This window comes from Giraffa tippelskirchi, chromosome 2 (assembly GCF_054371585.1).
Source record: "Giraffa tippelskirchi isolate mGirTip1 chromosome 2, T2T-mGirTip1v1.2.pri, whole genome shotgun sequence".
NCBI lineage: Eukaryota > Metazoa > Chordata > Mammalia > Artiodactyla > Giraffidae > Giraffa > Giraffa tippelskirchi.
Window position 1 is genome coordinate 47,869,889 of NC_137276.1, and position 26,583 is coordinate 47,896,471.

Sequence of the window (26,583 nt, forward strand, 5' to 3'; positions counted from 1 at the left end):
CATACAGTGTGAGTGAATTATTTCTATAATAGGAATAGCATAAGATTTTAAAAACTTTTATTTTTTAAAATAAAAAATAGACATAGAATGATATAATGAATCCCCGTTCATGGACCGTCGTTCAGCTTCAAAAATTACTAATGATTGGCTACTTTTGTTTCATCAATACTCTTATCTACTCACCCTGCCCATTTTATTATTTTTTAATTAATAGACTTTTAATTTTTTTAGAGTTGTTTTACATTCATAAAAAATTAAGCAGAGAATTATGTAGAGTTCCCACATCTCCTTCCTACCCAGTGTCTCCCATTATTAATATCTTGCATTAGTGTGGTTGGTACATTTGTTACAGTTGATGAAACAATATTGAGAAGTTGCTAACTGAAGTCTATAGCTCGTATTAGGGTTCACTCTGTTTTGTACAGTTCTATGAGTATAACTTCTTATTTCACAATTTATACAGTCAGGTATTCCCAAGACCGTAAACTACTGGGCCAAATCTACTATTTGAAGTTTCTAAACTGCCTTCTAATTACTTAGTCCAGGAACCAGTGAAGTGATGAAAAAGTCCTTGGAACCACCTGAAAATTATAAAGTTGAGAAAACAGAAGACCATACTAAAAATCACTGAGTGGAGTGGGCTTGTGCTCAGTGGTGTCTGACTCTTTTTGATCCCATGGAAACTGTAGTCCACCAGGCTCTTCTGTCTATGGAATTCAGTGCATAAAAGCAACCTTAGTGTAAGTCATCTTTGCCCATAGTGTGGGCGGAGCTGTGGGCTGGGGAAGAGCCGGCATCCTGCCCTGATCAGTGTGGACCTGGAGGGGACAGGACTGGCCTTTCAGGGAGCAGTAACTTATTGAAACACTGTTGTTGAGGAGGCAGGAGTGGGAAGGAGCCCATAAAACTTTCCACTAGCATAACTAAAGTTAGAACCTACAGGAGAATTAAAAAAATAAAAAAGTAATGCTTGTGGCAGCCTAATTAAATAGAGGATTTCTCAGCGGTGGAGTGCGGGTGGGGCTGCTGCCCTCAGCTCTTTCCAGACACCTACCAGATGCTAGTTAGTCAAATCCTCCCGTGCTGGAGTCCAGGTAAGGGGTTGGGGAGCAGAGATCATTTCCCCCAGGACCTGTGCAACAAATCAAGAGTTTAATGCCTCATTCTCCCCACCAAGCATTATTAGACTTTGGGATCAATAAGTGTTGACTCAGACCCAAAATCTGTCATGCCAGTTGATGTAGAGACCACTCTGACTGCTTGATATTCAGCAATATCACCAAATGGCTTTTATTCAGACCCAGGCATGCCAACACTGGGCTAGGCTGCAGATCTAGCGGGAACAAAACAGGCCAAGTCTGTACCTCATGGTGCTGATCTTCCACCACGGAACATTGAGGCTCATAAGGGCATTGTGGTCTGCTCCTCCTTTGTTTTTTTTTTTCCTGGGACCAAACCTGCCTTCACCCCACCCTATGTGTAACCAGAGGCAGACAAATCTTTTCATAGATATGTATAGTCTGGGTTTCCTGACAGTACAGCAGGCCTGAAACCAAAGTCTAAGTGTCCAATTTACCGAATATTCTGCTTATTGTGATGGTGCGGTCCACCCCGTCCTGAGTGGGTGCAGTTAGAAATGGCCTGCTGACTGCTCTTTCCAAAACCAGTCACTTCTCACCCAAGAGAAGTGCATACCTGCATACCTTTCCAGGAGAAGCATCAAACTCTCAACTCAGGACCACCTTCACTTCTCAAGATAGTTTTCAAGTTAATTTGACAAAACCTACATGTAAAAGCAACTAGTAAACTTTAAAAGAGAAAACTAGAAGTGACCAGGTCTACATGATTTAAAAATATATTTATGTTTCTGCAGAAAATGGTACCTGGTAAGAGTTCTAGATATAGCCTTAACTCCTTTTCCATAAAGAAACAAAAAAATTGGATACTATCAGATTTTCATAGAGAATATTTCTGTAAGGTATTACACTAGGTACTTCCAACAGCATGAGGGTTGGCAGTGTAACTGACCCTATTTTACAGCGTGGGACACTGAGCCCCTTGGGACATATGTGACTGACATATATTACCAGTCAGTAAGGGGCAAGATAGGCTTCCCTGGTGGCTCAGTGGTAAAGAATCCACCTGCAATGAGACTCAGGAGACACAGGTTCAATCCCTGGGTTGGGTAAATCCCCTGGAGAAGAAAGTGGCAACCCATTCTGGTATTCTTGCCAGGTGATACCACCAAGCATACATATAAGGGGCAAGTTGGGTGTTTTTTCCGGCCTCCCCTCCATCCCAAATTAGTTGTTCAAACATTGACAGTCATGAATACAACAGTAGAAAATGTTCCTTTTCCAACTAGTCAAGTCACCCTAGTTATTGATATGAATTATTCTTAAATATACAGTTTACTTAGCAATACAAGTAAAATTTTAAAAAAATACACCTTAAAATTAAGAATAAAAAACCAATACAACATTAAAATGTTACAATACTGAACAAAACTTAGCTAATTGGGAGAGCATTTTGGAAATCACTAGAGAAATTCTGCCCACTATTTGAAACTAAGACAAAACTTTGGTTGGGACAAAATTACACTCAGTAAATTTTCTTACTCAAATGGCATGTAAATTTCTGTTTCACCAATTCTGCTTTATCATCAATTATGTGAGAACTTATTTTAATGAGTTTTGCTTTACTTAAAAAAGGAATGACAGTGATCTTTTGATCATGTTTGCCTCCTAGGTGGAAAACTGTCATCAGGAGCAGTTCCAGAGGCAAACATGGAAACCTTCAGCCTTCCAGAAACACCACAGAAGACCTGGAGAGCTGCTAGCAGGTACCTTCATTGAGGCAGCTCTGTCTGCATCACTGCACCTTCCCTTTGCAGGTCATGACTTGGCACCAAATCTCTTTGATAACTTGCTCTGATTTCAGGAAGAAGCATTCTATGCGGTAGTATCTCCGTTGAGCCACTGACATGGGCCAGAAAATTGTTTTCTAAGTGGTCAGGTGAGGCTGGCAGGCACTTTCAGATCACCAGTGCAGTATAAGGAGGCCAGAAGGATCATAGTTGCCGGCAAATTTGGTGTTCTTTCTAGATGCTCCTGGAGAAGGAAATGGCAACCCACTCCAGTACTCTTGCTTGGAAAATTCCATGGATGGAGGAGCCTGGTAGGCTATAGTCCATGGGGTTGCAAAGAGTCAGACACGACTGAGCAACTTCACTCTCTCTCTCTTAACTCTAGGTGCTCGAGACCTAGGGATGGGGTCACGGTCAGGGATGCTGATTGGAAACCATTTCTTCCTGACTGTGGACATTTCAGTCTTTCTGCACTCCACATTTCTATTACATTGGTCTATTTTTGAGCATTGCCTATTTTATTTCCATGCAAATGTTTTCCTACAGTCCACCATCTCACTGCTGAGGGACTCAGCTCTAATCCCACCTCCCCCAGGAGCTTTTCCAGATCTTATCAGTCACCACCCCCACCACAGATGCCCATAAGTTTTTTTTCATATCCTAGTGGGCCTTGTGTCTTGTGCTTGCTTTCTCACTGGACTGATGAGCTCTTAGAAGGAAGGCATCGTTCTTATCCATCTCTGACTTCCTCCTCCCCATCCCCAGCCTCTAGTTTTGGCACAGTGTATGGACCTTGAAGGAGCTTCATTGTGCTTGAACAGAAGTAAAGGACATTTGAGATTTTCTCCATTATGTGGTTGATGTTTTTTCTGTCCCATAAATAAGTGGAAGTTGGCTTGGAATCTCTGGAGTGGTCTGTGACCCTTATAAAATCCAAAGGGACCTTGGTTAAAAGAAGAAATGGAGAAAGATCAACTTCTAATTTTCTTTGCCTAAGGTCAGATTATTACTTCTCTGAATTGCTCCAACTTGCTGAAATGGAAACTTCCTTTAATTTGGAATAGATAAGAGTAATTTTGGGCAGATAAGATAAGAGCTCTGGGAAACTGTCATTGCTCACTGGTTTGACAGAGATACTGCTACAAAATGATCATGCAAAATTTTTTTCTGTCTATTTTGAACTATTTTTAAAAACTATCGAGGTTACTGATTTAAAAATAATAGATCAAGATTTCCCTTTGGCACTACTGGAACCCAGAATGTACAAAGGGGGTCTCTGGTGTTCCAGACAGCCTAGCATTTAGTAGATATAATGACTCACCATCTCTTTGGATTCATCTGTCATTACTTGATTACTTGATGGAAATATTAGAGAGAATGAAGTTGTGAACTGGGATGAAGACCTTGTAAAGGAGTCAAAGACCTACTCAACTCTCAATATCCTTCTGTAACATTTGTAGAGGACTGTGTGTTTCACAGCAGCACCTCATGTTCCTGTGACAGGCCTTATCATTGCTCTGACCCTGGGGAGGCATCGTGGCATATCTTGTAGTTCCCATGAAAGGCCAAACACAACCTGTCATGGAGAGTCTATGCTGTGCTAGGGACTGTTGAGTTTTGGGATGCAGACACATAGGAGCTTAGGACATAGGGACACTTAGGAGCAAAACGAAGGCATAGGGAGATTCCTGCACTGTTTCCCTTCTGCTTCAGGGCACACTCCGGCCCCCAGAGTGTGCCATCACAGCCTGTCTCTTCACCCAGGGGAAGGATGGGCAACCTCTACAGTCTGCCTGATTGTCCTTCCTCACACCACTTACTCTCCATCATTCCCTCATCCCTCTCAACACATACAGCACTGTGCCTGACTCCCTCCTTTATTTTGGAGATGCTCATTTGGGGAATAAAAAGGAGAGGGAATGACTATGGATGAGATATGGGGTAGAAAGTCTCAAAAAATGAATATGTGTTTGAGGTAGAAAGGAGGTCTACTCCTCACAGGTAAGGACTCCCAACTAGCTGATTGTCCAATGCCACAATAAGACAGGAACAGGTATTGTGTTGCTTTCCATCCACTGTGCACGGGAGAGTTTGAACAAGGTATAACAAGGCTTTACCAGGTCATGTTCAGTTGTATAATATTGGTATTTGAAAGGGTATTGTGTTTAGGAATAGGACTGCTTTATGCTCTGGTGGTGAGGGAGGCTGAACTGGGAATGAGGTCCAGTGCAAAATCTTTGTGTGACCTTAGATGTGTTATTGAACTCAAATCTGTGTGCCCAACACCAGCGAGGCCAAATAATACCAAAATGTCAGAGTTTGGAGCAGAGAAAATTTTACTGCAGGACCACTCAAGGAAATGGGTGGCTCATGCAGCAAAGCCCTTTTATAAGAAAGGCGAGGAAGAGATGTGGTTAGTTGTTGCAAACTTCTTGGTGTCAGATCCTCTGTTTTTTGAGGTCAGGTCATGATATTCCTGTAAACCTCATTGAAACAAATGTTATTCTCAGTTCTGGTAAGAAAGGACAAGTCCCAAGGCTTGACTTTCACCCTCTGAGGTCCAGGCCTTGGCTAAGGGAGGGAGGTGCCTGTGCAGGACAGTTAGCCTGCCTGGGAGGATTGGTCCAGCACCCAGTCTGGGTCCTCCCACCAGTGCTAAGCCTGGCTGAAGAGTCAGATCTTAGATGGGGGTGCCTGCAGGGCTAGATTCCACAGACCCTACCCAGCCGTCATAACTGAGAGAGACAGGCACCCAGGACCCAGCCGGCCCCTAGGTTTTTCATTTAAACTGGAGAGAATCACTTGTATAGGACCAATAGAAGCACTTGTAGCAGATACCAATCAAGTGAATTCCTAGCTCACAACAATTGCCCTTTTTGGAGAATAGCCCAGCCACAGTGGGGGACCTGAAGTAATGAGGTGCAGTGTCCTTGCAACTTAACCCTGACCTCTGGTCACCTCCTAGGGGTAGACCGCTGATCTAAGCTGGACCAGTTTTTGAAACTTGAACAGAGACACTGACATTGGTTGAAGCTGTTGCTTTAATGGCAGTGTCCATATAGTCCAGTTGCTGAGACCTTCATGGATTGCAACCCATGGAGACTGCCCCTGCCATTAGATCACAGAAGTGGGGATGGTGGGGGGATGTTCACTGCTGCTTCAAGTCCTGGGCCTGGCCAGTGGGCAGCTGTGGCAAAGACACAGCCAGCTCTGTGTTCAGCTCTGCAGGACACATACAGCCCTCGGCTTGACCCGGGCCTCAAGGGCCCTGGGAGAAGTTGCAATCCACCTCTCACCACACTCTCTGCCGGGGGAACCACTGGGAGCCTGACTATTGGCAGAGCGGAACCTCAAAGTGTCTCGCGATAAGTGTCTCGCGATAAGTGTCTGGCGCTAACGGTTGTCACTAAGGGCTGCGCACCCGCCCCACCCCCATCACATGCGGGTCACTTGCGAGCCGCCAGCTCTATTCCCTCAGATGGCAAACAGGGGACGCTGAGACACGGAACTGTGTCTGCCTCTGTTTCCAGCAAACTCGTGATCTTTCGTCTCTCTCTGCCCTCAAAAGAAAAAAAGAAAGTCCAGGTAAATTTTATTAATTCTTTTCTTAAAAAAGAGTCAATATAAAATTAAAGCAATAAAAGGAGACTGAATTTTGGTAACACAGTTGAAGTAATTGGTGGCATTCACAGCAAGGAGAGAAAGGATTTAGTTGATTTTTCTGTGGCTATTGGTTGTTTGCTAGTCTTATGGTGATGGAAGTTGCACATTGTTTTTTTAAAGGATCCAAGAAGCTGCTGGACTTTTGGTTCTCCCAGCAGCAACCTGTCACAAACCAAGGATCTGATGAATCTTCAAATCACCCCGTGATTCCAGTAGGATATATTTTTGAAAGATGTTTAGTGGTTAGTCATGAGTGTGGCAAAAACTGAAACTTACGTATTCAGTGAGAATAGCATGTTTGTCTCCAAGAGACAAAGATGTGTGGTACCACCTTCTGCTGAAAGCACTGGTTTCCCTGTTGAACCTTGGTCAGAATTATAGTGATTTTGACTCAGTTCAAAGTTCTTTTATTCCCTGAAGAATTTAATGAAGCCGTCTCATCAAGGGAACCCACACTGGAATTTACAGGAAGAAATAGTTTCTTAATGTAACTTTCCCAAATGCAACAGTGTATTGTATAGGACGATGAATTCTGAGAGTTCATACTGCTATACTCTGGATTTCCCAGAGACTTGGGTAATCAGTCAGCTGGATCAAATCCAGGAAATACTGATGAGTGAGCTTGACCCAGAAGTTATGGACCAATTTTACACAAAAGATGGTATTACTGCAAAGATGTCATTCATGAAAGCAGAATTTGTGCTAGGTTCTGTCACTGATATCACACTGTTCAGTCCTTGTGGATATTTAGTGAGTGGCATGAAGTCATAGGGAACTTATTGGACTGTTCACACCATTCCCATAACCAGAATTTTCTCATAGTAGCTTTGAAACAAACTTTAGCTAGAACTCTTATAATGACCTGTTTAGGAAAGTTGTGAGTTTTTAAGCCAGGAAAATTTTTGACCACCTTGTTTGTAAATCAGAGTTTTAAATGTCCCACACTGCTTTCCTTGCCCCAGAAGATTGAAGTTTTAAATGCCTTGATTGACAGAGGAGTTCTATATTTAGTAATTACAATTTTATTTTTACCAACTTGGCTAAGAAATGATAGTAACAGAAGAACTGATTTAGAAAAAGGAAGAAAAAATACAAAACACATGTAGAAGGAAATGGTGGCTCCTTTCTATATATTGATACTGAGGTCCATGCTTTCGATAACCACCACCTCAAGATGCAGAAAGCCCTAGATGTGATGAGAGTGTAGTCATTTTAGATGGTATGTATTATTATACTGAGGAGTTAGATATCTAGCATGAATGCTCTCTTGTGTGTTTAGATATTCTATACCACTCTTGCTGTGAAACTGAAGTGCTTGTAGAAACAACACTTTATGAAACTTTATAACATATATGAAAACAATTCAGTTTGGTTTATGCACAATGTAATATTTCTCCAGGAATCATACATAATTCCCCATAGACAAAGCTTTTATCCTCATTAGGTGTTGACCTCAACCTAACCATCTGGGACTGGTCTATTAAATTACTGTCGGAATGATTCAGTTCAGTTCAGTTCCTTTCCCTGGACTAGGCCTTTACTAATGTGTAAAATAGTGGTATGCAAGGATTTATTATCACTGAGTTTATTATCAGGGAGATTGAGTGTAAAGGTTGTACTAGATTCAGTACATCAAGCTGGCTTGGGCCATTCACTTTGACTTTTACATTAGTAGCTATTTCCATGAAATTCCAGTGATAATTTCCTGTAAACCTTGTTTTAAAGCAGAATCAGTGTCTTTTTCATCTTGTGACTTAAAATCCTATGATTTTGTGATGCATGTGATAGTGTTCTGATTTCATGTGTTCCCCTCATTGTGTGTTCCTTCACTGTGGCTTCACAGGATCGAGTGAATGACTGCACAGGAAGGCAGAATGCTATTCATAAAACATAATGTACAGTGTTCCAGTATAGTTGATGGGAAATGCCTGAAAACATAGGCTTTCAAGTGTTAGCATCTTTTAGTTATATTTGCAAATACTGTGGGATTTGAGCAGCTAAGAGAAGAGCAAAGTTGACTAAATTTTGTATTTCTCCTTGCCCTAAAAATGTCTTATTTTTATTTTTGTGTTGATGCAGTGATGTTTGGTTTCTTCTGTATTTATAAATGAACCACATTTCATCGGTATCTCTAAACATAAAATCTACTTTGCTTGAAATCAAGTGGTTGGAATACTGTTTTGACTTAAAGCATATTGTTGATTGAAACCTTCATTTAAGAAGCTTTCAATCAATGTGATCAGCTTGGTTCTGTAATTAGCACAGCACCTAATGTTTTGGTGTCCTGATTTTAAGGACCAGTGTTCAGAGTAGATTTTGTTCTTATACAGTATCTAGTGGATATGATAACATTTGTTGGCTCAAAGTCTGTTTTTTTCTTCTCATAGATTTAAGAATTATATCTGATGTTGAAAAACTGTACACACTGATACACACTGCAGCAAAGCCTAGAAAAATGATAACTGTAGATTACATAGGGATATAAATTAATCTTAGTATAACTGAAGAGAGAACATTTGGTGCCATAATTTCTCCCTTTTGGTGTTGGATTTAAACCAGTTGAAACGTGTTTCTGTACAACAATGTAAGTATCAATGAAAGTTTGCTCAATTAAAATGTGCCTACAAGTTTGTTTTCTTTACAGTGGATGCCCAGTCCTCTGTGTCCATTGCCACCAGTTACTTATTAGCTATGAACACTTTCCCACCTAACTCCTGAGATAGTGCTTATTCTCTTAGAGGAAGAAATGATCTGATGTGAGAGACACTGGTGGTAGAGGATAGGGAAGGGTGTGGTAGAAATCCAGAAGGTGGGCAAGGTCTATAGGACCTAGACCTTGGAGAGTGGGCCCTGGAATCCTCAAGACAGAAGATGCAGAGGTGGTTAAGGCAAACCTCACTTCCTTGATGTTATCTTTGTACCTGTCCTGTGAGCATGGTTCCAGGCTGGGCACTGTGAGCAGTGCCTGGCTTCAAGGCCTTACCTTTCCTGCAGGGCCACTGGAGTGGGACGTATGCCACATTTGTATTTGCAAAAGAGAAGTGTTCCCTGTGCCTGTGAATAGTGTTGGCTGTCATTTACCTTTGGAAAGGGTCTATCCTGAGGGAGCTTACCTTTCCTTTGTGAAAGGAGTTCAGAAGCAGAAGGAATAAGACTTCTCCTCACCAGAGTGTTCTCCTCAAGTCCTGTGGCTGTTGACACCTGGGTGACAAGGGTGGATTTCCTCTGGAGCTTACAGGTGGGCAGGCAGCAACACTGACAGGGCTGTTGGCAGTCAGGCCCTGAACTACAGGCAGGACTGAGAAGTGCAGCCCCGGCAGTGAGGTTGGGATTCTGGTCTTCTGAGCATCCTCTCCCTGGACTAGAGAAAATCCTTGTAAAATAGACCATAGGCAGATGATTCTAATAAAGTCTCTAAAATGATAAGTCATTTATGTATATCTTAGCCTGGCCTCCTTATCATTTTGTATCATGCAAACAGGAATTTTATACAGGCATACCTCTTTTATTACACTTCACTTTATCAGGCTTTGCAGATTTTTTTTTTTTAAACAAATTGAAGTTTTGTGGCAACCCTGTGTTGAGCAGGTTTGAACAGCATTTTCTCACTTTGTGTCTCTGTGTCACATTTTGGTAATTCTTGCAATATTTCAAATGTTTTCATTATTATTATATTTGTGTTAGTGATCAGTGATCTTTGATGTTACCATTGCAATTGTTTCGGAACTCCACGGATCACGCACGCCCATGTAAGACATAAACTTAATTGATAAATGTTGTGTGTGTTCTGACTACTCTACTGACAGATGTTTCCCTGTCTCTCTTCCTTGCCTCTGGCCTTCCTATTCCCCGAGACACATGAACCTTGAATTTAGGCCAGTTAACAGCACTACAATAGCCTCTATGTGTTTGAGTGAAAGGAAGAGTCGCATGTCTCTCATTTTAAATCAAAAGCTAGAAATGATTAAGCTTAGTGAGGAAAGCATGTCCAAAGGCAAGACAGACCCAAAACTAGGCCTCCTGTGACAGTCAGCCAAGTTGTAAATGCAAAGGAAAAGTTCTTGAAGGAAGTGAACTCCAATGAACACATGAGTGATAAGAAAGTGAAACAGCCTTATTATTGATCTGGAGAAAGTTTTAGTGTTCTGGATAGAAGATCAAACCAGCCACAAAATTCCCTTAAGTGAAAGCTTTAATTCAGAGTGAGGACCTCTCTCTCTCTTTTCTACACGTGTGCTTTCTTGAGGAATCAGTGGGAGGGAGGGAGTATGCACAGAGCCTGCTCAGTCCCCTGCTGGCCTTGTGCTCCTACAGCACCACCCTTGCTGACCACACCCTGGCTTACCCCTCAGGGAACTTGGGGAGGCCACAGCACCAGGGCGCAGAAGGGGAGCATGGTTCCAGCCTACCTTTCCTACATAACCCACTTGTCTACTATCCTGCACACTCACAAAGGCACTTCACTGTAACTGATGGCTACTTTGGTTTTCTCAGTCACTTTCTTTTTCACCTCCATGAGTCCTAATTCTCTTTAATTCTGTGAAGGCTGAAAGAGGTGAGTAAGCTGAAGAAGAGAAGTTTGAAGCTAGCAGAGGCTGGTTCATGAGGTTTAAAGAAGGAAGTCACATCAAAGTGCATGTCTTTAAGAACATTTGTGGATGTCCCTGGTATTCCAGTGGTTAAGACTCCGTGCTTCCAATGCAAAGGTTCCCGAATTCTATCCCCAGTCAGGGAACTAAGATTCCCCATGCCACAGTGCACAAAAAAATTTGTGATTCATGGGAAGAGGTAAAAAATGTCAACATGAGCAAGAGTTTGAAAGAAGTTGATTCCAACCTTCATGAATGACTATGAGGGGTTCAAGACTTCAGGGGAGGAAGTAACTGCAGATGTGGTGGAAACAGCTAGAGAACTAGAATTAATAGTGGAACCTGAAGATGTGATTGAAATAATGCAATTTCATGATACAACTATAACCAATGAGAAGTTGCTTCTTATGGATGAATAAAGAAAGTGGCTTCCTGAGATGGAATGTACTCCTGGTGAAGAAGCTGTGAAGATTGTTGAAATGATAACAAAAGATTTAGAATATTACATAAACTTGGTAAAATAACAGCAGAGTTTGAGAAGAATGACTCCAATTTCGGAAGAATTTCTACTGTGGGTAAATGCTACCAAACCATTGCATGCCACAGAGAAATTGTTCATGAAAGGAAGAGTCAATTAATGTGGAAATTTCATTTTTGTCTTATTCTAATAAATTTTGAAAATCACTCCAACCTTCAGCAACCACCACCCCGATGAGTCAGCATCTAGCAACATCTAGGTAAGATCCTCCACCAGCAAAAAAAAATTACAACTTGCTAAAGGTTCAGATGGTCAGAATTTTTTTAGCAATAAACTATCTTAAATTAAGGTATGTACATTTTTGGGCATGTTATTATATATTAATAGACTATTGCTGCTGCTGCTGTTAAGTTGCTTCAGTCATGTCCGACTCTGTGCGACCCCATAGATGTCAGCCCACCAGGCTCCCCTGTCCCTGGGATTCTTGAGGCAAGAACACTGGAGTGGGTTGCCATTTCCTTCTCCAATGCATGAAAGTGAAAAGTGAAAGTGAAGTCTCTCATCATGTCCGACTCTTTGCAACCCCATGGACTGAAGTCTACCAGGCTCCTCCATCCATGGGATTTTTCAGGCAAGAGTACTGGAGTGGGTTGCCATTTCACAGTATAGGGTAAATATAACTTTTGTATGCACTGAGAAACTAAAAAGTTTGTGTGACTTTATTGTGATATTTGCTTTATTCTGTGGTCTGGAATGGAACCTGCAAAATCTCTGATGTATGCCTGTATTGATTGTTATTTCTAATCTCTGATAGAGCTTAGTATAATATTCTGTGCATTAATTCTGACTAATGGATTTATTTTTACCTTATTTTTGATGAAAACTGCTGCCCATGAGAGTATCTACTTAGGTTTGAAAAAGACATTTGACTTTTTTCTTCTATATATTATTTGATAAATATTTTATATAACATATGTCAATAAAGAATCCCAATATAAAAATGAACACCTATGAACTTACCACATAACTTGAAAGACTGTCTTTGTGTTCTTCCCAGCTCTTATCCCTCCTTTCTTTGAAATCTTGAATTTTATTCTTAGTATATACCTGTAAAGGCTTCCCTGGTGGCTCAACGGTAAAGAATCTGCCTGCATTGCAGGAATTGCAGAAGACTTAGGTTTGATCCTTGGGTTGGGAAGATCCTCTGGTGGAGGGAATGGCAAGCCACTCCAGCCTTCTGGCCTGGAGAGTTCCATGGATAGAGGAGTCTGGTGGGCTACAGTCCATGGGGTTGCAAAGAGTCAGACACGACTGAAGTGACTGAGCACACATGCATATATCCATAATTGTCTCATATATGTCTGAATCTCCGAACAATATAATGTTTGGATTCAGAAGATACTGGCTTTGTTTGGGAGAATGTGGTACAGTGATTACAAATAATAGTTTTAAAATCAAACTGATTGGGTTGAGATCTCAGAAGAACCATTTCCTAGCTACGTGGCCTTGAATGCATTATTTACCCTCTCTGAACATCTACAAATGGGAGTAATTCTTCCCACCTCATCTCCCTCCTGAGGATTTAATGGAATAAGAAATGTTAAGGACCTTGTACTTTCCTAGTCCACCTCCTTCCTCCTTCTGCCTCAGACTCCCTGGGAACTCCTGTGAAGCACACTCAGCCCTTCACCACTGGTACCTACTACAAGATACCAGCCTTAAAACAACAGAGAATGAGAAACCCATGCAATGAACAAGAGTACCAGACTGTATTTACAGTCCTTAATCTGTCCACACAGGGAAGACAAATGAGGCAGACAGCGGATAGTGGGTGCCATTACTGGATCATTAATTAGCAACTTGTTTGGCCTTGGCAGGAAATCATTCATCATTTTCAGATGAGTGGAGAACTGCAGAACCTTCTATCTGTCCTCCTTCATTCTGAACCAGTGTGACAGATGCGATTGTCCTCGCCAGAGTTTTCCCTCCCACGGTGCCTTATCCAGATAAGTGACTGGGACGCTGCTGCCCTGTGATCTGCTGGATGCAAGAGCCTGAACTCGGAAGGGGTCCGGGGCCAAAGACTTCCAGGGCTGTAGAACTATGCCAGAAACCCCAAAAGATAAATGAAGGCTTCTGGAACAAGATGAGACGATGAATAAACTGTTTGCTTTGAGAATGGACATGATGTTCCAGAAAAATTAACTTTAGCTGCCAAAGTAACCCTTTTAGAGTTCACAAAGAACCACAACAGGGATCCCACGTGTGAGCTTGTGCTCAGGGCTGGCGTATGAGGCTTCACAGTAATCAAGTGGTGTAGGGTTACTGAACTCCTAGAGCAAAGGAGGAGCCAGAGGCCCAGAAGGCAATAGTTAGTGTCCAAATGAAAATATTTAGGAAGAGGCTGATTTACATTTCAAATCAACTTCTGTCTGATTCCAAAACTCAAGCATGCTCTGTGACACCATCTTGTGCTCCTCAGCAGGCTGACAGGTCACCATGAACAAGACAGATGCTAGCCAGTAGTGTCTTAACCACTGATTGCCCACTGCCTTTAAACACCCACAATTTCTTTGGGCTGAATAGATGATGCATGATGCATCTTTGGTCTTGTTACTTATATCTAATCTTAGAGGCCCATTGTCTCTTCTTGAAATGATTTCAGATTGGCTAAGGTTTAAAGGCAATGACACAAATGTCTCAACCATTTCATCATGACAGGAGACTTTCAGGAAAAGCACATGGCCAAAAGTTCTAAAAGCAAAAGAAAGGAGGTTTAGCAGAAAGAAGCAGGGGAAGGTGTCAATGTGGAATCTCCAATATAAGTTGATAGGTAAAGGCTATGAGATACTAAGGAAATGAACAGAAAACATTATTTTGAGTCCTTAGGTCTTGGCAGAAGAAGAGGAGGCTCTACAGCCTGGAGCTGGATGGTCAGGTGATTGGGCTTCTGTACTACTAAACCTGTGAAAACTGAAGCACCTGATCCGGGATGGTGGGGAGGGGCAACATAGTGATTGAGGCTACAGTTGAGTTGTTTCCCCAAGAGACTTAGGGTTGGAGGTGGCTATTATTTTTGCTAATCCATTGCGCTTAGGGTGAGGGTCTCATGAATAATATTTAGGAAATATCTTAAGTGGTCTTAGATTTATAACTAAAATTATTGTCACAAAATCATTTGTAAGTCATATTGTCTGATAGAATTAAGGACAGATTTATTGGTATCTGTAGAGAGTAGCTATTCAGATTAGAGAAACTAAGGTTAATCACTAAGCTATAATTTTTTTCTTGTTTCACTTATACCCCATCCATTCCATCCTTGCTTTAACTGTCCCCTCCCAATGAATCATTTAAAAGAAAACCCAGATATTACATTATTTCATTAATAAATGCTTAACTGTATATTTCTAAGAGAAATGGGTTATTGCTAAAAACATGCCAATTTTACCTTTATCACACTAAAAATATGAAAAATAATCCACTAATATCATCTGGTAGCCAGTCTATGGTTAAATTTCCCTGATTATTTTTCAGTTAAAAAATGAATTAAAGTGCACTTTATAAATATACATATATATATAAATATAATATATTTTTTATATATGTGTATATATATAAAATATACTTCTCTTCCAACCAAAAGTTCCCTCTCCTTCTTTTTTCCATTTGTTATTTATTTGTTGAAGAAATTGGGTCACTTTTCCTGTAGAATTTTCCACATTCTGCATTAGTTGACTTTACTCTGTGGTGCTGCTCCTTTGCGTTGTCTTGTTTAAATTAATAATTAGATCTAGAGGCTTATCAGATTTGGATTTTTTTCCAAGACCGTTTCCCAGTTTGTGTCTTTCCTACTGCATTTCATCAGGAGCGTTGGAGAGCTGGCACCTTTTGTTTCCCCTTTCAGGATGTGAAGATTCATCAGTGGATTCAGGCAACATCAGCCCGATCCATCCAGTAAGAAGTTTCTCATCAACTTTCCACCCAATGGATTTGGCAGCTATTGATGACTTTCCAGGCTCATTATTTTATTAGGGTTGCAAAGTGGGGATTCTCTGTAACAGTAATTCTATCTGCATTAATCAGCTGTAATTATTTTATAAATAAGAACTTTTGATCATCAGTTGGATTTCCTAAAAGATAGTTTATCCAGGAATGTCTAAATAAATGCTTGATTCTTTCCAGTTATTTACTAGTTTTTCAGAAAATTCTTTGGTTTTCTAGCAACCTCCAATGTGAACATTGTGGCCTTTTTTTTTTTTTTAATCATTATTGACTCACAGACTTTATTTTTTTTTTATATATATATATATTTTTTTATAAATTTATTTATTTTAGTTGGGGGCTAATTACTTTACAATATTGTAATAGTTTTTGCCATACATTGACATGAATCAGCCATGGGTTTACATGTGTTCCCCTTCCTGGACCCCCCACCCACCTCCCTCCCCATCCCATCCTTCTGGATCATCCCATTGCCCCGGCCCTGAGCCCTTGTCACATGCATCGAACATGGAATGGTGTTCTGTTTCACATATGATAATATACATGTTTCAATGCTATTCTCCCAGAACGTCCCACCCTCACCTTCTCCCTCAGAGTCCATAAAATTGTTCCGTGCATCTGTGTCTCTTATTCTGTCTCGCATATAGGGTTATCGTTACCATCTTTCAAATTCCATATATATGCATTAGTATACTGTATTGTTATTTTTCTTTCTGGCTTACTTCACTCTGTATAATGGGCTCCAGTTTCATCCATCTCAGTAGAACCGATTCAAATGTATTTTTTTTAATGGCTGAGTAATATTCCATTGTGTATATGTACCACAGCTTCCTTATCCATTCCTCTGCTGATGGACATCTAGGTTGCTTCCATGTCCTGGCTATTGTAAACAGTGCTGCGATGAACATTGGGGTACACGCGTCTCTTTCAATTCTGGTTTCCTCGGTGTATATGCCCAGCAGTGGGATTGCTGGGTCATATGGCAGTTGTATTCCCAGTTTTTTAAGGAATCTCCACACTGTTCTCCATAGTGGCTGTACTAGTTTGCATTCCCACCAACAGTGTAAGAGGGTCCCCTTTTCTCCACACCCTCTCCAGCATTTATTGCTTGTAGACTTTTGGATAGCAGCCATTCTGACTGGTGTGAAATGATACCTCATTGTGGTTTTGATTTGCATTTCTCTAATAATGAGTGATGTTGAGCATCTTTTCATGTGTTTGTTAGCCATCTGTATGTCTTCTTTGGAGAAATGTCTGTTTAGTTCTTTGGCCCATTTTTTGATTGGGTCGTTTATTTTTCTGGAATTCAGCTGCAGAAGTTGCTTGTATATTTTTGATATTAATTGTTTGTCTGTTGCTTCATTTGCTATTATTTTCTCCCATTCTGAAGGTTGTCTTTTCACCTTGTTTATAGTTTCCTTTGTTGTGCAAAAGCTTTTAATTTTAATTAGGTCCCATTTGTTTATTTTTGCTTTTATTTCCAATATTCTGGGAGGTGGGTCATGGAGGATCCTGCTGTGATTTATGTCGGAGAGTGTTTTGCCTATGTTTTCCTCTAGGAGTTTTATTGTTTCTGGTCTTTCGTTTAGATCTTTAATCCATTTTGAGTTTATTTTTGTGTACGGTGTTAGGAAGTGTTCTAGTTTCATTCTTTTACAAGTGGTTGACCAGTTTTCCCAGCACCACTTGTTAAAGAGATTGTCTTTTCTCCATTGTATATTCTTGCCTCCTTTGTTGAAGATAAGGTGTCCATATGTGCGTGGGTTTATCTCTGGGCTTTCTATTTTGTTCCATTGATCTATATTTCTATCTTTGTGCCAGTACCATACTGTCTTGATGACTGTGGCTTTGTAGTAGAGCCTGAAGTCAGGCAGGTTGATTCCTCCAGTTCCATTCTTCTTCCTCAAGATTGCTTTGGCTATTCGAGGTTTCTTATATTTCCATACAAATTGTGAGATGATTTGTTCTAGTTCTGTGAAAAATACCATTGGTAGCTTGATAGGGATTGCATTGAATCTATAGATTGCTTTGGGTAGTATACTCATTTTCACTATATTAATTCTTCCAATCCATGAACACGGTATATTTCTCCATCTGTTTGTGTCCTCTTTGATTTCTTTCATCAGTGTTTTATAGTTTTCTATATATAAGTCTTTTGTTTCTTTAGGTAGATATATTCCTAAGTATTTTATTCTTTTTGATGCAATGGTGAATGGTATTGTTTCCTTAATTTCTCTTTCTGTTTTCTCAATATTGGAGTATAGGAATGCAAGGGATTTCTGTGTGTTAATTTTATATCCTGCAACTTTACTATATTCATTGATTAACTCTAGTAATTTTCTAGTAGAGTCTTTAGGGTTTTCTATGTAGAGGATCATGTCATCTGCAAACAGTGAGAGTTTTACTTCTTCTTTTCCTATCTGTATTCCTTTTATTTCTTTTTCAGCTCTGATTGCTGTGACTCACAGACTTTAAATTCTTTGATATAGTTCAATTCATTTCAGGCATTGTACTTTTTGATGCTTAAATTGTCCCATCCTTGGCAATTCTTTCGAACTGACTGCTGGGTCCTTTGACTTTTTTTTTTGTAGTCTTGGTTAACTTCCTTGATTTCTGATATGACAGTCTAGAATCATCTCAAACATGTCTGCAGTGACCTGAATACTAAGGTCTGCATGCTTGGGGTAATTATTCTTACTTGATTTTCACTGTTTTAGGTATTTTCAGTGGAAATACATTTTTTTGCTGAGTTAAAAAGTACATATTTCTTTTTATTTGAATAAGAAAAATATGTTATGACCATAATGTGCATAGGTTTATTTCTGGGCTTTGTATTCTGTTCCAATGATCTATGTGTTTGTTTTTGTGCTAATACCATATTGTTTAGGTTACTATAGCTATGTAGTATAGTCTGAAGTCAGGGAGTGTGGTACCTACAGCTTTGTTCATTTTTCTCAAGATTACTTTGATTATTCAAGATCTTTTATGGTTCCTTATAAATTTTAGAATTATTTATTCTAGTTCTATGAAAAATATCATGGGTATTTTGATAAAGATTGAATTAAGTCTGTAGATTGCTTTGGGTAGTATGGGCATTTTAGTAATACTTATTCTTCCAATCAATGAACTTGAGATATTTTCTCATTTCTTTGTATCACCTTCAGTTTCCTTCATTAGTGTCTTATAGTTTTCTGGGTTAGGTCTTTCACCTTCTTGGCTAGTTTATTTTTAGATATTTTATTCTATTTGATGCAATTTTATTTATTTATTATTTTTTAAAATTTCTTTTACTTTTTGTTTAAATTTTTCCATTTTTTAAAGTTTACTTATTTTTAGTTGAAGGATAATTGCTTTACAGTATTGTGTTGGTTTCTACCAAACTACAGCTTGAATCAGCCATAGGTTTATCCATGCTCCCTCCCTCTTGAACAATTGTTTTCTTGCTTTTTTCCAATATTTCGTTATTAATGTATAGAAAAACAAGAGATTCCTGCATATTAATTTTGTAACCTGCAACTCTATGAATTTTTTTTCTATGAATTAATTAATTATTTCTAATAGTTTTTTTCTGAAGATTTTAGAGTTTTTTAAATGTACAATCATGTCATCTGCGAATAATGACCATTTACCTTTTCCCTTCCAATTCAGATGTTTTTTATTTCTTTTTCTTGTCTGATTGTTGAAACTAGGACTTCTAATACTATGTTAAATAGAAGTAGAGTGAACATACTTGTCTTGTTCTTGATTTTAGAGGAAATGCTTTCAGCTTTTCATCATTGAATGTGATGCTAGATGTGGGTTTGTTATAAAGCAAATGACTAATAATGGAAATAAACATAAGTAAAATGAGTAAGGAAAAGAAGGAGCAGCCTAAAGGGGATTTTTAATCGATTAGAATGAGTGGCAGAGAAAGCCTTTCTAAGGAAATGATCATTAAGTTGGTGACTGAAGGAGGAGTTGGGGATGGGCCAGGCAAAGATGTGGAGGAGAAACATGGCAGGCAGGGTGAAAATGATGGGAAAAAGTGATGAGGCAGAAGAAGGAATAACTTTTCAAGCTGTGAAAGGATTGTGAGGCTAGATCTTGTGAGCAAAATGGAGGGTGACAAGAGATGTAATGGGAAGTGTGTGTAAGGGGCAGTTGGCAGCTATCTGGTGGGACTGGGGGACTCAATACTAAATTAAAGAGGATGCCACTAAAGAGTTTAAGCAAGTGGTGTGATCCTATTTATTCTTTAATGTATCATTCCAACTTCTGTGTCCAGTATGAATTGGGAAGTGTAAGAGCAGAAGTACTAAGAATAGCAGCAGAGATGATTGATTGCTTATTTTCAGGAAATTCATGACAGTGGCTCAACCTGAGGTGGTGGGGTGGAGGTGGAGGAGAATAAGGTTGAGTCTGTTGAGAGGTAGAATGGACCAGAATTATTGGATGGAAGGATTAGACTAGATGAGAAAGAAGAGGAGGGTCTCCAGGATAACTCCTAGGTCTTAAGCATAAGCAACTAGCTTACTAATGGTAACACTGAAGAGCATCAGGTTGAAGGTGGGGGAGACCATCACTTTGGGACATTTTGAGATGACTAAGAGATGGAACGCATGCATGCTCATGCTCAGTCATGCCTGACTCTTTATGACCCCATGGACTGTAGCCTGCCAGTCTCCTCCATCCGTGGAATACTCTAGGCAAGAATACTGGAGTGGGTTGCCATTTCTTCCTCCAGGGGATCTTCCTGACTCAGGGATCAAACCTGCGTGTCCTGCATCTCCTGTACTGGCAGATGGATTCTTTACCTCTGAGCCACCTGGGAAGCCAAAGATGGAGATATTGGGAAATCTATTTGAGTGCATGTCCTTGAACCTCTGGAGGTATCAATATAGAGGCTGTGACACAAACAGGACAGGAGCAGCTTACCCAGAGGAAGGGAACCAAGTGAGTAAAGAGGTTGTAGGACTTAATTTGAGGGACTCCAGCATCATTGGCTCATGAGGAATAAAGTGCTGGCCAAGAAGATGGGATTCTTTTTTAGCAATAGCAAGAGTGAAAATTAATTTTCCTTGACTTATATTCATAACATTCCAGAACAAGAGAGATCCTAGAGATATGTAGTCTGCCTCCCCCATCAAATAGAAAAGAAAAGAAGTTGTAGAATTCTGAAATGATAGTCTACTGTCTTCCAGCCCTGTAAAAATAGTGACTCCTGGAGTAACACTGATTACACCAAAGGAGAAAGTGATCAGTTTAGTTCTGCCCATAATTTGTAACTGATTTTATCAAGATATAATTCACACTTAATTTTTTTCCACGTCCAAAATTAGTGCTTGTCCTAGGTAGAAAAATTAGCTTGCAGATGCAGAAAAAATGCAGAGTTAAAACTATAAAGTGGCTCTTAGAAGTCCTTTTCTGAGGTGCAAGATGGTTATCTCTTCCTTGTTCTGCTAGAAGCACTATGGCTCCCTTTGAACATCACCACAATCTTCTTTGGAGCAACTTCTTTGGAGCTACTTGCAGGTCTTACAGGTCTGAGAATTGATACTAGTGATCATAGGAGGCAGATGCAGCTGGACATGGCCATCATTAATGCTGTTTGCCTCATTTTCTTCTTCCCCCTCCCCCTAGGCTTATGATGGACTTCCTTGGTGGCGCAGCGATAAAAATCTACTGGCCAGTGCGTGAGACGTGGGTTCAATCCCTGGGTCAGGAAGATTCCCTAGAGAAGGAAATGGCAACCCACTCCAGTATTCTTGCCTGGAAAATTCCATGGACAGAGAAGCAGGCTACAGTCTATCGGGTCAAAAAGAGGTGGACACGACTTAGCAACTAAACAACAACAACAAGGCATATGGTAAGATCGCACCTCTTGGTTCCCTTGTGTTTAGGTGAGGCCGTATGGTTCCTTCTGGGGAATGAGTTATGAGTGGAAATAATGCATCATCTCCAGACCAGAGCTTTTAATTGCTGATGTGAGGTCTCCGTAGTGTTCTTGCCCTCTGCTACAGTGACTGAAATTCTGGAAATAGTGGCTGCTTCATCATGTTGGATTGCTGAGTGACTCTGAGGAGCAGAGCCCCTTTGCTAATCTAAAATGGGAATGTGGCATGAGAAGACATAGATCTTTATTATTTTAATCCACTGAGATTTTGAGGTTGTGTGCTATTGTAGCATAACTTTGTCTTATGCTGACTGATACCTGGCTATTCTCTTGTCTCTTTTCAGGGGCTTAATGGGCAACCTGTATATTTAGTTCTTTAAGGAAACACAGATAGCATTCCCCAGATGAATTTGCTGTCCTGCTAGAGGCATTGCAGCAGATGAATAGAATTATACTGTCGTTGCTCTATCTCCTCTTATGGTTTCCAGGGCACGCTTGCTGCCTTGTTCCCATTAGGTACCAGTGGGGTTCCCTTTTAAGTGGCCAGTAACAGAAAATGAGTACAACTTTTTGGGTCAGATAGGAATGGGTTTCAGTTCTTGGCTCTAGATCTCTGAGATTCTGTTTTCCTTTTCTACATATACCACTGGGTTGTGGTGAGATGGAGAGAAACACTGGATGTGAGGAAACTATATTCCTGATTCATTTGTGTCCCATGTTAGTTATCACTGTTGCTACTGCTGGTTGTGGTGTAGATAGGAGAAAGGCAGAGAATAGCTAAGAGAGTGGAAAGGTGGCAGACTACACCCTGCTGATCTTTTATGGGCTTCCCCTCTTACCTTTTCCCACAGAGAATCATGTCTCTCTATTGCAAATTTTCTTTGTTCTGTCCTCTGTCTCTACCCTGGGGCACTCAGCTCTGGAGATAACCCAACCCCTTCCAGAGTAACATTTCTTATGATGATAGTTATTAATAATCATAAGTCAATTTTTCCCATTATAATTAGTTACCATTATTGTTACTGGTTTGTTATGTATGATTACTATTTATATACTATAATTATGTCCTTATGCTGTGCAGGATTTGAGGCTCTTCTCATGGCCAGTCAGTTTAATATGTGGCTCCTACTATTAAAATTGTTCCTGGGGTTCTTCATTTCTTCCTTCTCTAGTTGCTTTAGGTGTAGAGTTAGTTTATTTATTTGATTTTTTTCTTGTTTCTTGAGGTACGCCTGTATTGCTATGAACCTTCCCCTTAGCATTGCTTTTACAGTGTCCCATAGGTTTTGGGTTGTTGTGTTATCATTTTCATTCCTTTCTATGCATATTTTGATTTCTTTTTTGATTTCTTCTGTGATTTGTTGGTTATTCAGAAGTGTGTTGTTTAGCCTCCATATGTTGGAATTTTTAATAGTTTTTTTCCTGTAACTGAGGTCTAATCTTGCTGCATTGTGGTCAGAGAAGATGACTGGGATGATTTCAATTTTTTTGAATTTACCAAGGCTAGATTTATGGCCCAGGATGTGATCTATCCTGGAGAAAGTTCCATGTGCACTTGAGAAAAAGGTGAAATTGACTGTTTTGGGGTGGAAAGTCCTGTAAATATCAATTAAATCTAACTTGTCTATTGTATCATTTAAAGTTTGTGTTTCCTTGTTAATTTTCTGTGTAGCTGATCTATCCATATGTGTGAGTGGAGTATTAAAGTCTCCCACTATTATTGTGTTATTGTTAATTTCCCCTTTCATACTTGTTAGTATTCGCCTTACATATTGTGGTGCTCCTATGTTGGGTGCATATATGTTTATAATTGTTATATCTTCTTCTTGGATTTATCCTTTGATCATTATGTAGTGTCCTTCTTTGTCTCTTTTCACAGCCTTTATTTTAAAGTCTATTTTATCTGAAATGAGTATTGCGACTCCTGCTTTCTTTTGGTCTCCGTTTGCGTGAAATATGTTTTTCCATCCCTTCACTTTCAGTCTGTATGTGTCCCTTGTTTTGAAGTGGGTCTCTTGTAGACAGCATATATAGGGGTCTTGTTTTTGTATCCATTCAGCCAGTCTTTGTCTTTTGGTTGGGGCATTCAACCCATTTACATTTAAGGTAATTATTGATAAGTATGGTCCCGTTGCCATTTACTTTGTTGTTTTGAGTTCGTGTTTCCTGTTTAGAGAAGATCCTTTAGCATTTGTTGGAGAGCTGGTATGGTGGTGCTGAATTCCCTCAGCTCTTGCTTGTCTGTAAAGCTTTTGAATTCTCCTTCATATCTGAATGAGATCCTTGCTGGGTACAGTAATCTGGGTTGTAGATTATTCTCTTTCATTACTTTAAGTATGTCCTGCCATTCCCTTCTAGCCTGAAGAGTTTCTATTGAAAGATCAGCTGTTATCCTTATGGGGATCCCCTTGTGTGTTGTTTGTTGTTTTTCCCTTGCTGCTTTTAATATTTGTTCTTTGTGTTTGATCTTTGTTAATTTGATTAATATGTGTCTTGGGGTGTTTCGCCTTGGGTTTATCCTGTTTGGGACTCTCTGGGTTTCTTGGACTTGTGTGACTATTTCCTTCCCCATTTTAGGGAAATTTTCAACTATTATCTCCTCGAGTATTTTTTCATGGCCTTTCCTTTTATCTTCTTCTTCTGGGACTCCTATGATTCGAATGTTGGGGCGTTTCATATTGTCCCAGAGGTCCCTGAGGTTTTCCTCATTTCTTTTGATTCTTTTTTCTTTTTTCCTCTCTGCTTCATTTTTTTCCACCATTCTATCTTCTACCTCACTTATCCTATCTTCTGCCTCCGTTATTCTACTGTTGGTTCCCTCCAGAGTGTCTTTTATCTCCTTTATTTCATTATTCATTATATATTGACTCCTTTTATTTCTTCTAGGTCTTTGATAAACATTTCTTGCATCTTCTCAATCCTTGTCTCCAGGCTATTTATCTGTAACTCCATTTCATTTTCAAGATTTTGGATCATTTTTATTATCATTATTCTAAATTCTTTTTCAGATAGATTCCCTATCTCCTCCTCTTTTGTTTGGTTTGGTGGGCATTTATCATTTTCCTTTACTTGCTGAGTATTTCTCTGCCTTTTCATCTTGTTTAGATTGCTGTGTTTGGCGTGGCCTTTCTGTATTCTGGTAGTTTGATGTTCCTCTTTATTGTGAAGGTTCCTCACTGTGGGTGGAGTTGGACGGGTGGCTTGTCAAGGTTTCTTGGTTGGGGGAGCTTGTGTCGGTGTTCTGGTGGATGGAGCTGGATTTCTTCTCTCTAGAGTGCAATGGAGTGTCCTGTATTGAGTTTGGAGATGTCTGTGGATTTGGTGTGCCTCTGGGCAGCCTGTATATTGATACTCAGGGCTATGTTCCTGCATTGCTGGAGAATTTGCGTGGTATGTCTTGCTCTGGAACTTATTGGCTCTTGGGTGGAGCTTGGTTTCAGTGTATATGTGGAGGCTTTTGGATGATCTCTTATTAATTAATGTTTCCTCTGGCTTTCAGTCTTATTCTTGCAGTAGCCTCAAGACTTCTCCATCCATACAGTATTGATAATAAAACTTTTAGGTTAATGGTGAAAAGATTCTCCACAGTGAGGAATACCCAGAGAGGTTCACTGAGTTATATGGAGAGGTGGAGGGGGGGAGGTTTGAGGTGACCAGGAGGAGAAGAGGGGGACTCAAACGTGGAGACAGCAGTCTAGCCAGTAAGCACTTCCCTCTGTGCTCTCCACAGTCTGGAACCCTCAGAGAGGTTCACAGAGATACATAGAGAGGGGGGAGGAAGGTAATAGAGGTGAGCATGAGTAGAAAGGGAGGAATCAAGAAGGGAGAGAGAGATCTGGGCAGTATTCTGTTCCCGAAGTGTTCTCTGGTGCCCAGAACACCCTCAGAGATTCACAGAATTGGGTTGAGAAGAGAAGGAGGAGGGTGGGAGATAGAGGTTCCCTGGGGGAGAAGAAAGAGCATCAATAGGGGGAGAGAGTAATCAAGCCAGTAATCACACTCCTGAGTAAAAATGGGTCCTAAAGATTGGGTTCTTAAATGTACAAAATTGATATCAAATATGTAAAACAAAGATTAAAAATCTAGAGTAGAGGTTAGACTCTTAAAAAAATACAATATAAAAAAAGAAAAAAAATCACAAAAAGTATAAGATATATGTATGCAGTTTGCTTTAAAAATAGGGTTTTTTTTTTGCAAGGTAATAGTGGGTTATAAAAATGAAAATTAAAGGTGTGATAGAGGACTTAAAGAAAAAAAAATTAAAAAAAAATGATAATAGTAAAAATATACCCAGGACTTTCTATGGAGCTGTTGTGAGCAGTGTGGGGTCTGTTCAGTTTCAGATAGATCCTTGTTCCTGCTTATACTTTTCAAGATCTATAGGCCCCTTTCAGTGTAGTTGGTGTTAACTACAGGGATTTTAATCTGTTGGCTTGTCACTTCCAAAGCGCTTCCCTCTGTTTATTTGGCTTCTGTTTGCAGGTCTCTTCAGTGTCTAATTTCCATCCTGCCACAAAGGGGTGGAGGTGGTCTCTTTAGGTTCGCTTGTTCAGTCGTGCTGTGGGGAGGGAGGAACACTGCAAACCAATATCACTGGCCTGTGTGTGGAGAGCTTGCAGTGTCTCGGCCGCACTGGGTTTGCCCCCGCTCACGGCGTGTGTGCTTTCCCCGTCTACCCTGCTCAGGCTTCAGGTTACTCTGCCAGGGAGTGGGCCCTGAGATGCGTGCACTTCCCAGGTCCAAGCCGCTCAGGTTCAGGTTCCCGGGTACTCCACAAAGGTGCAGACTCGGTTGGGCCCGCGGTTTGCGCCGATCCCCAGTCGGAGCAGCTCAGGCAGCCAGGAGTTTGGCGAGCGCACTCTCCCCTGTTGGGGCGCTGTGGCTTATCACCTCCCTGGTCCCCACCTCGGTTTATGGGCGCGCCCGGCTCCGGTGTGCTTTGTGTCAGTTCTGGGGAGCTGGTCTCTGGCTGCGACCCTCCTGGCGGCTGTCGACCCTCCGGGATCTCAGGCAGTCTTTGCTTAGAAACTGGAAGCCTGTTTGCAGTTTGGTAAGGGGTGCCCTCTCTGGGGCCGAGTTTGCCTCTTTCCGGCTCTGGCTGGCCCCGCCTGCC

General features: G+C 40.5%; 1 long non-coding RNA gene and 1 pseudogene across 1 annotated transcript; both read left to right on the forward strand.

Annotated features, from left to right (window-relative positions):
- The first annotated feature begins 6,300 nt into the window (after positions 1 to 6,300).
- LOC145533250 (uncharacterized) lies at positions 6,301 to 25,688 on the forward strand. The gene is made up of 2 exons (XR_014073943.1): positions 6,301 to 6,451; positions 21,218 to 25,688. It is a non-coding gene; the product is annotated as an uncharacterized LOC145533250 (long non-coding RNA).
- LOC145533244 (S-adenosylmethionine decarboxylase proenzyme 1-like) lies at positions 6,622 to 7,626 on the forward strand (annotated as a pseudogene).
- Positions 25,689 to 26,583: the final 895 nt, after the last annotated feature.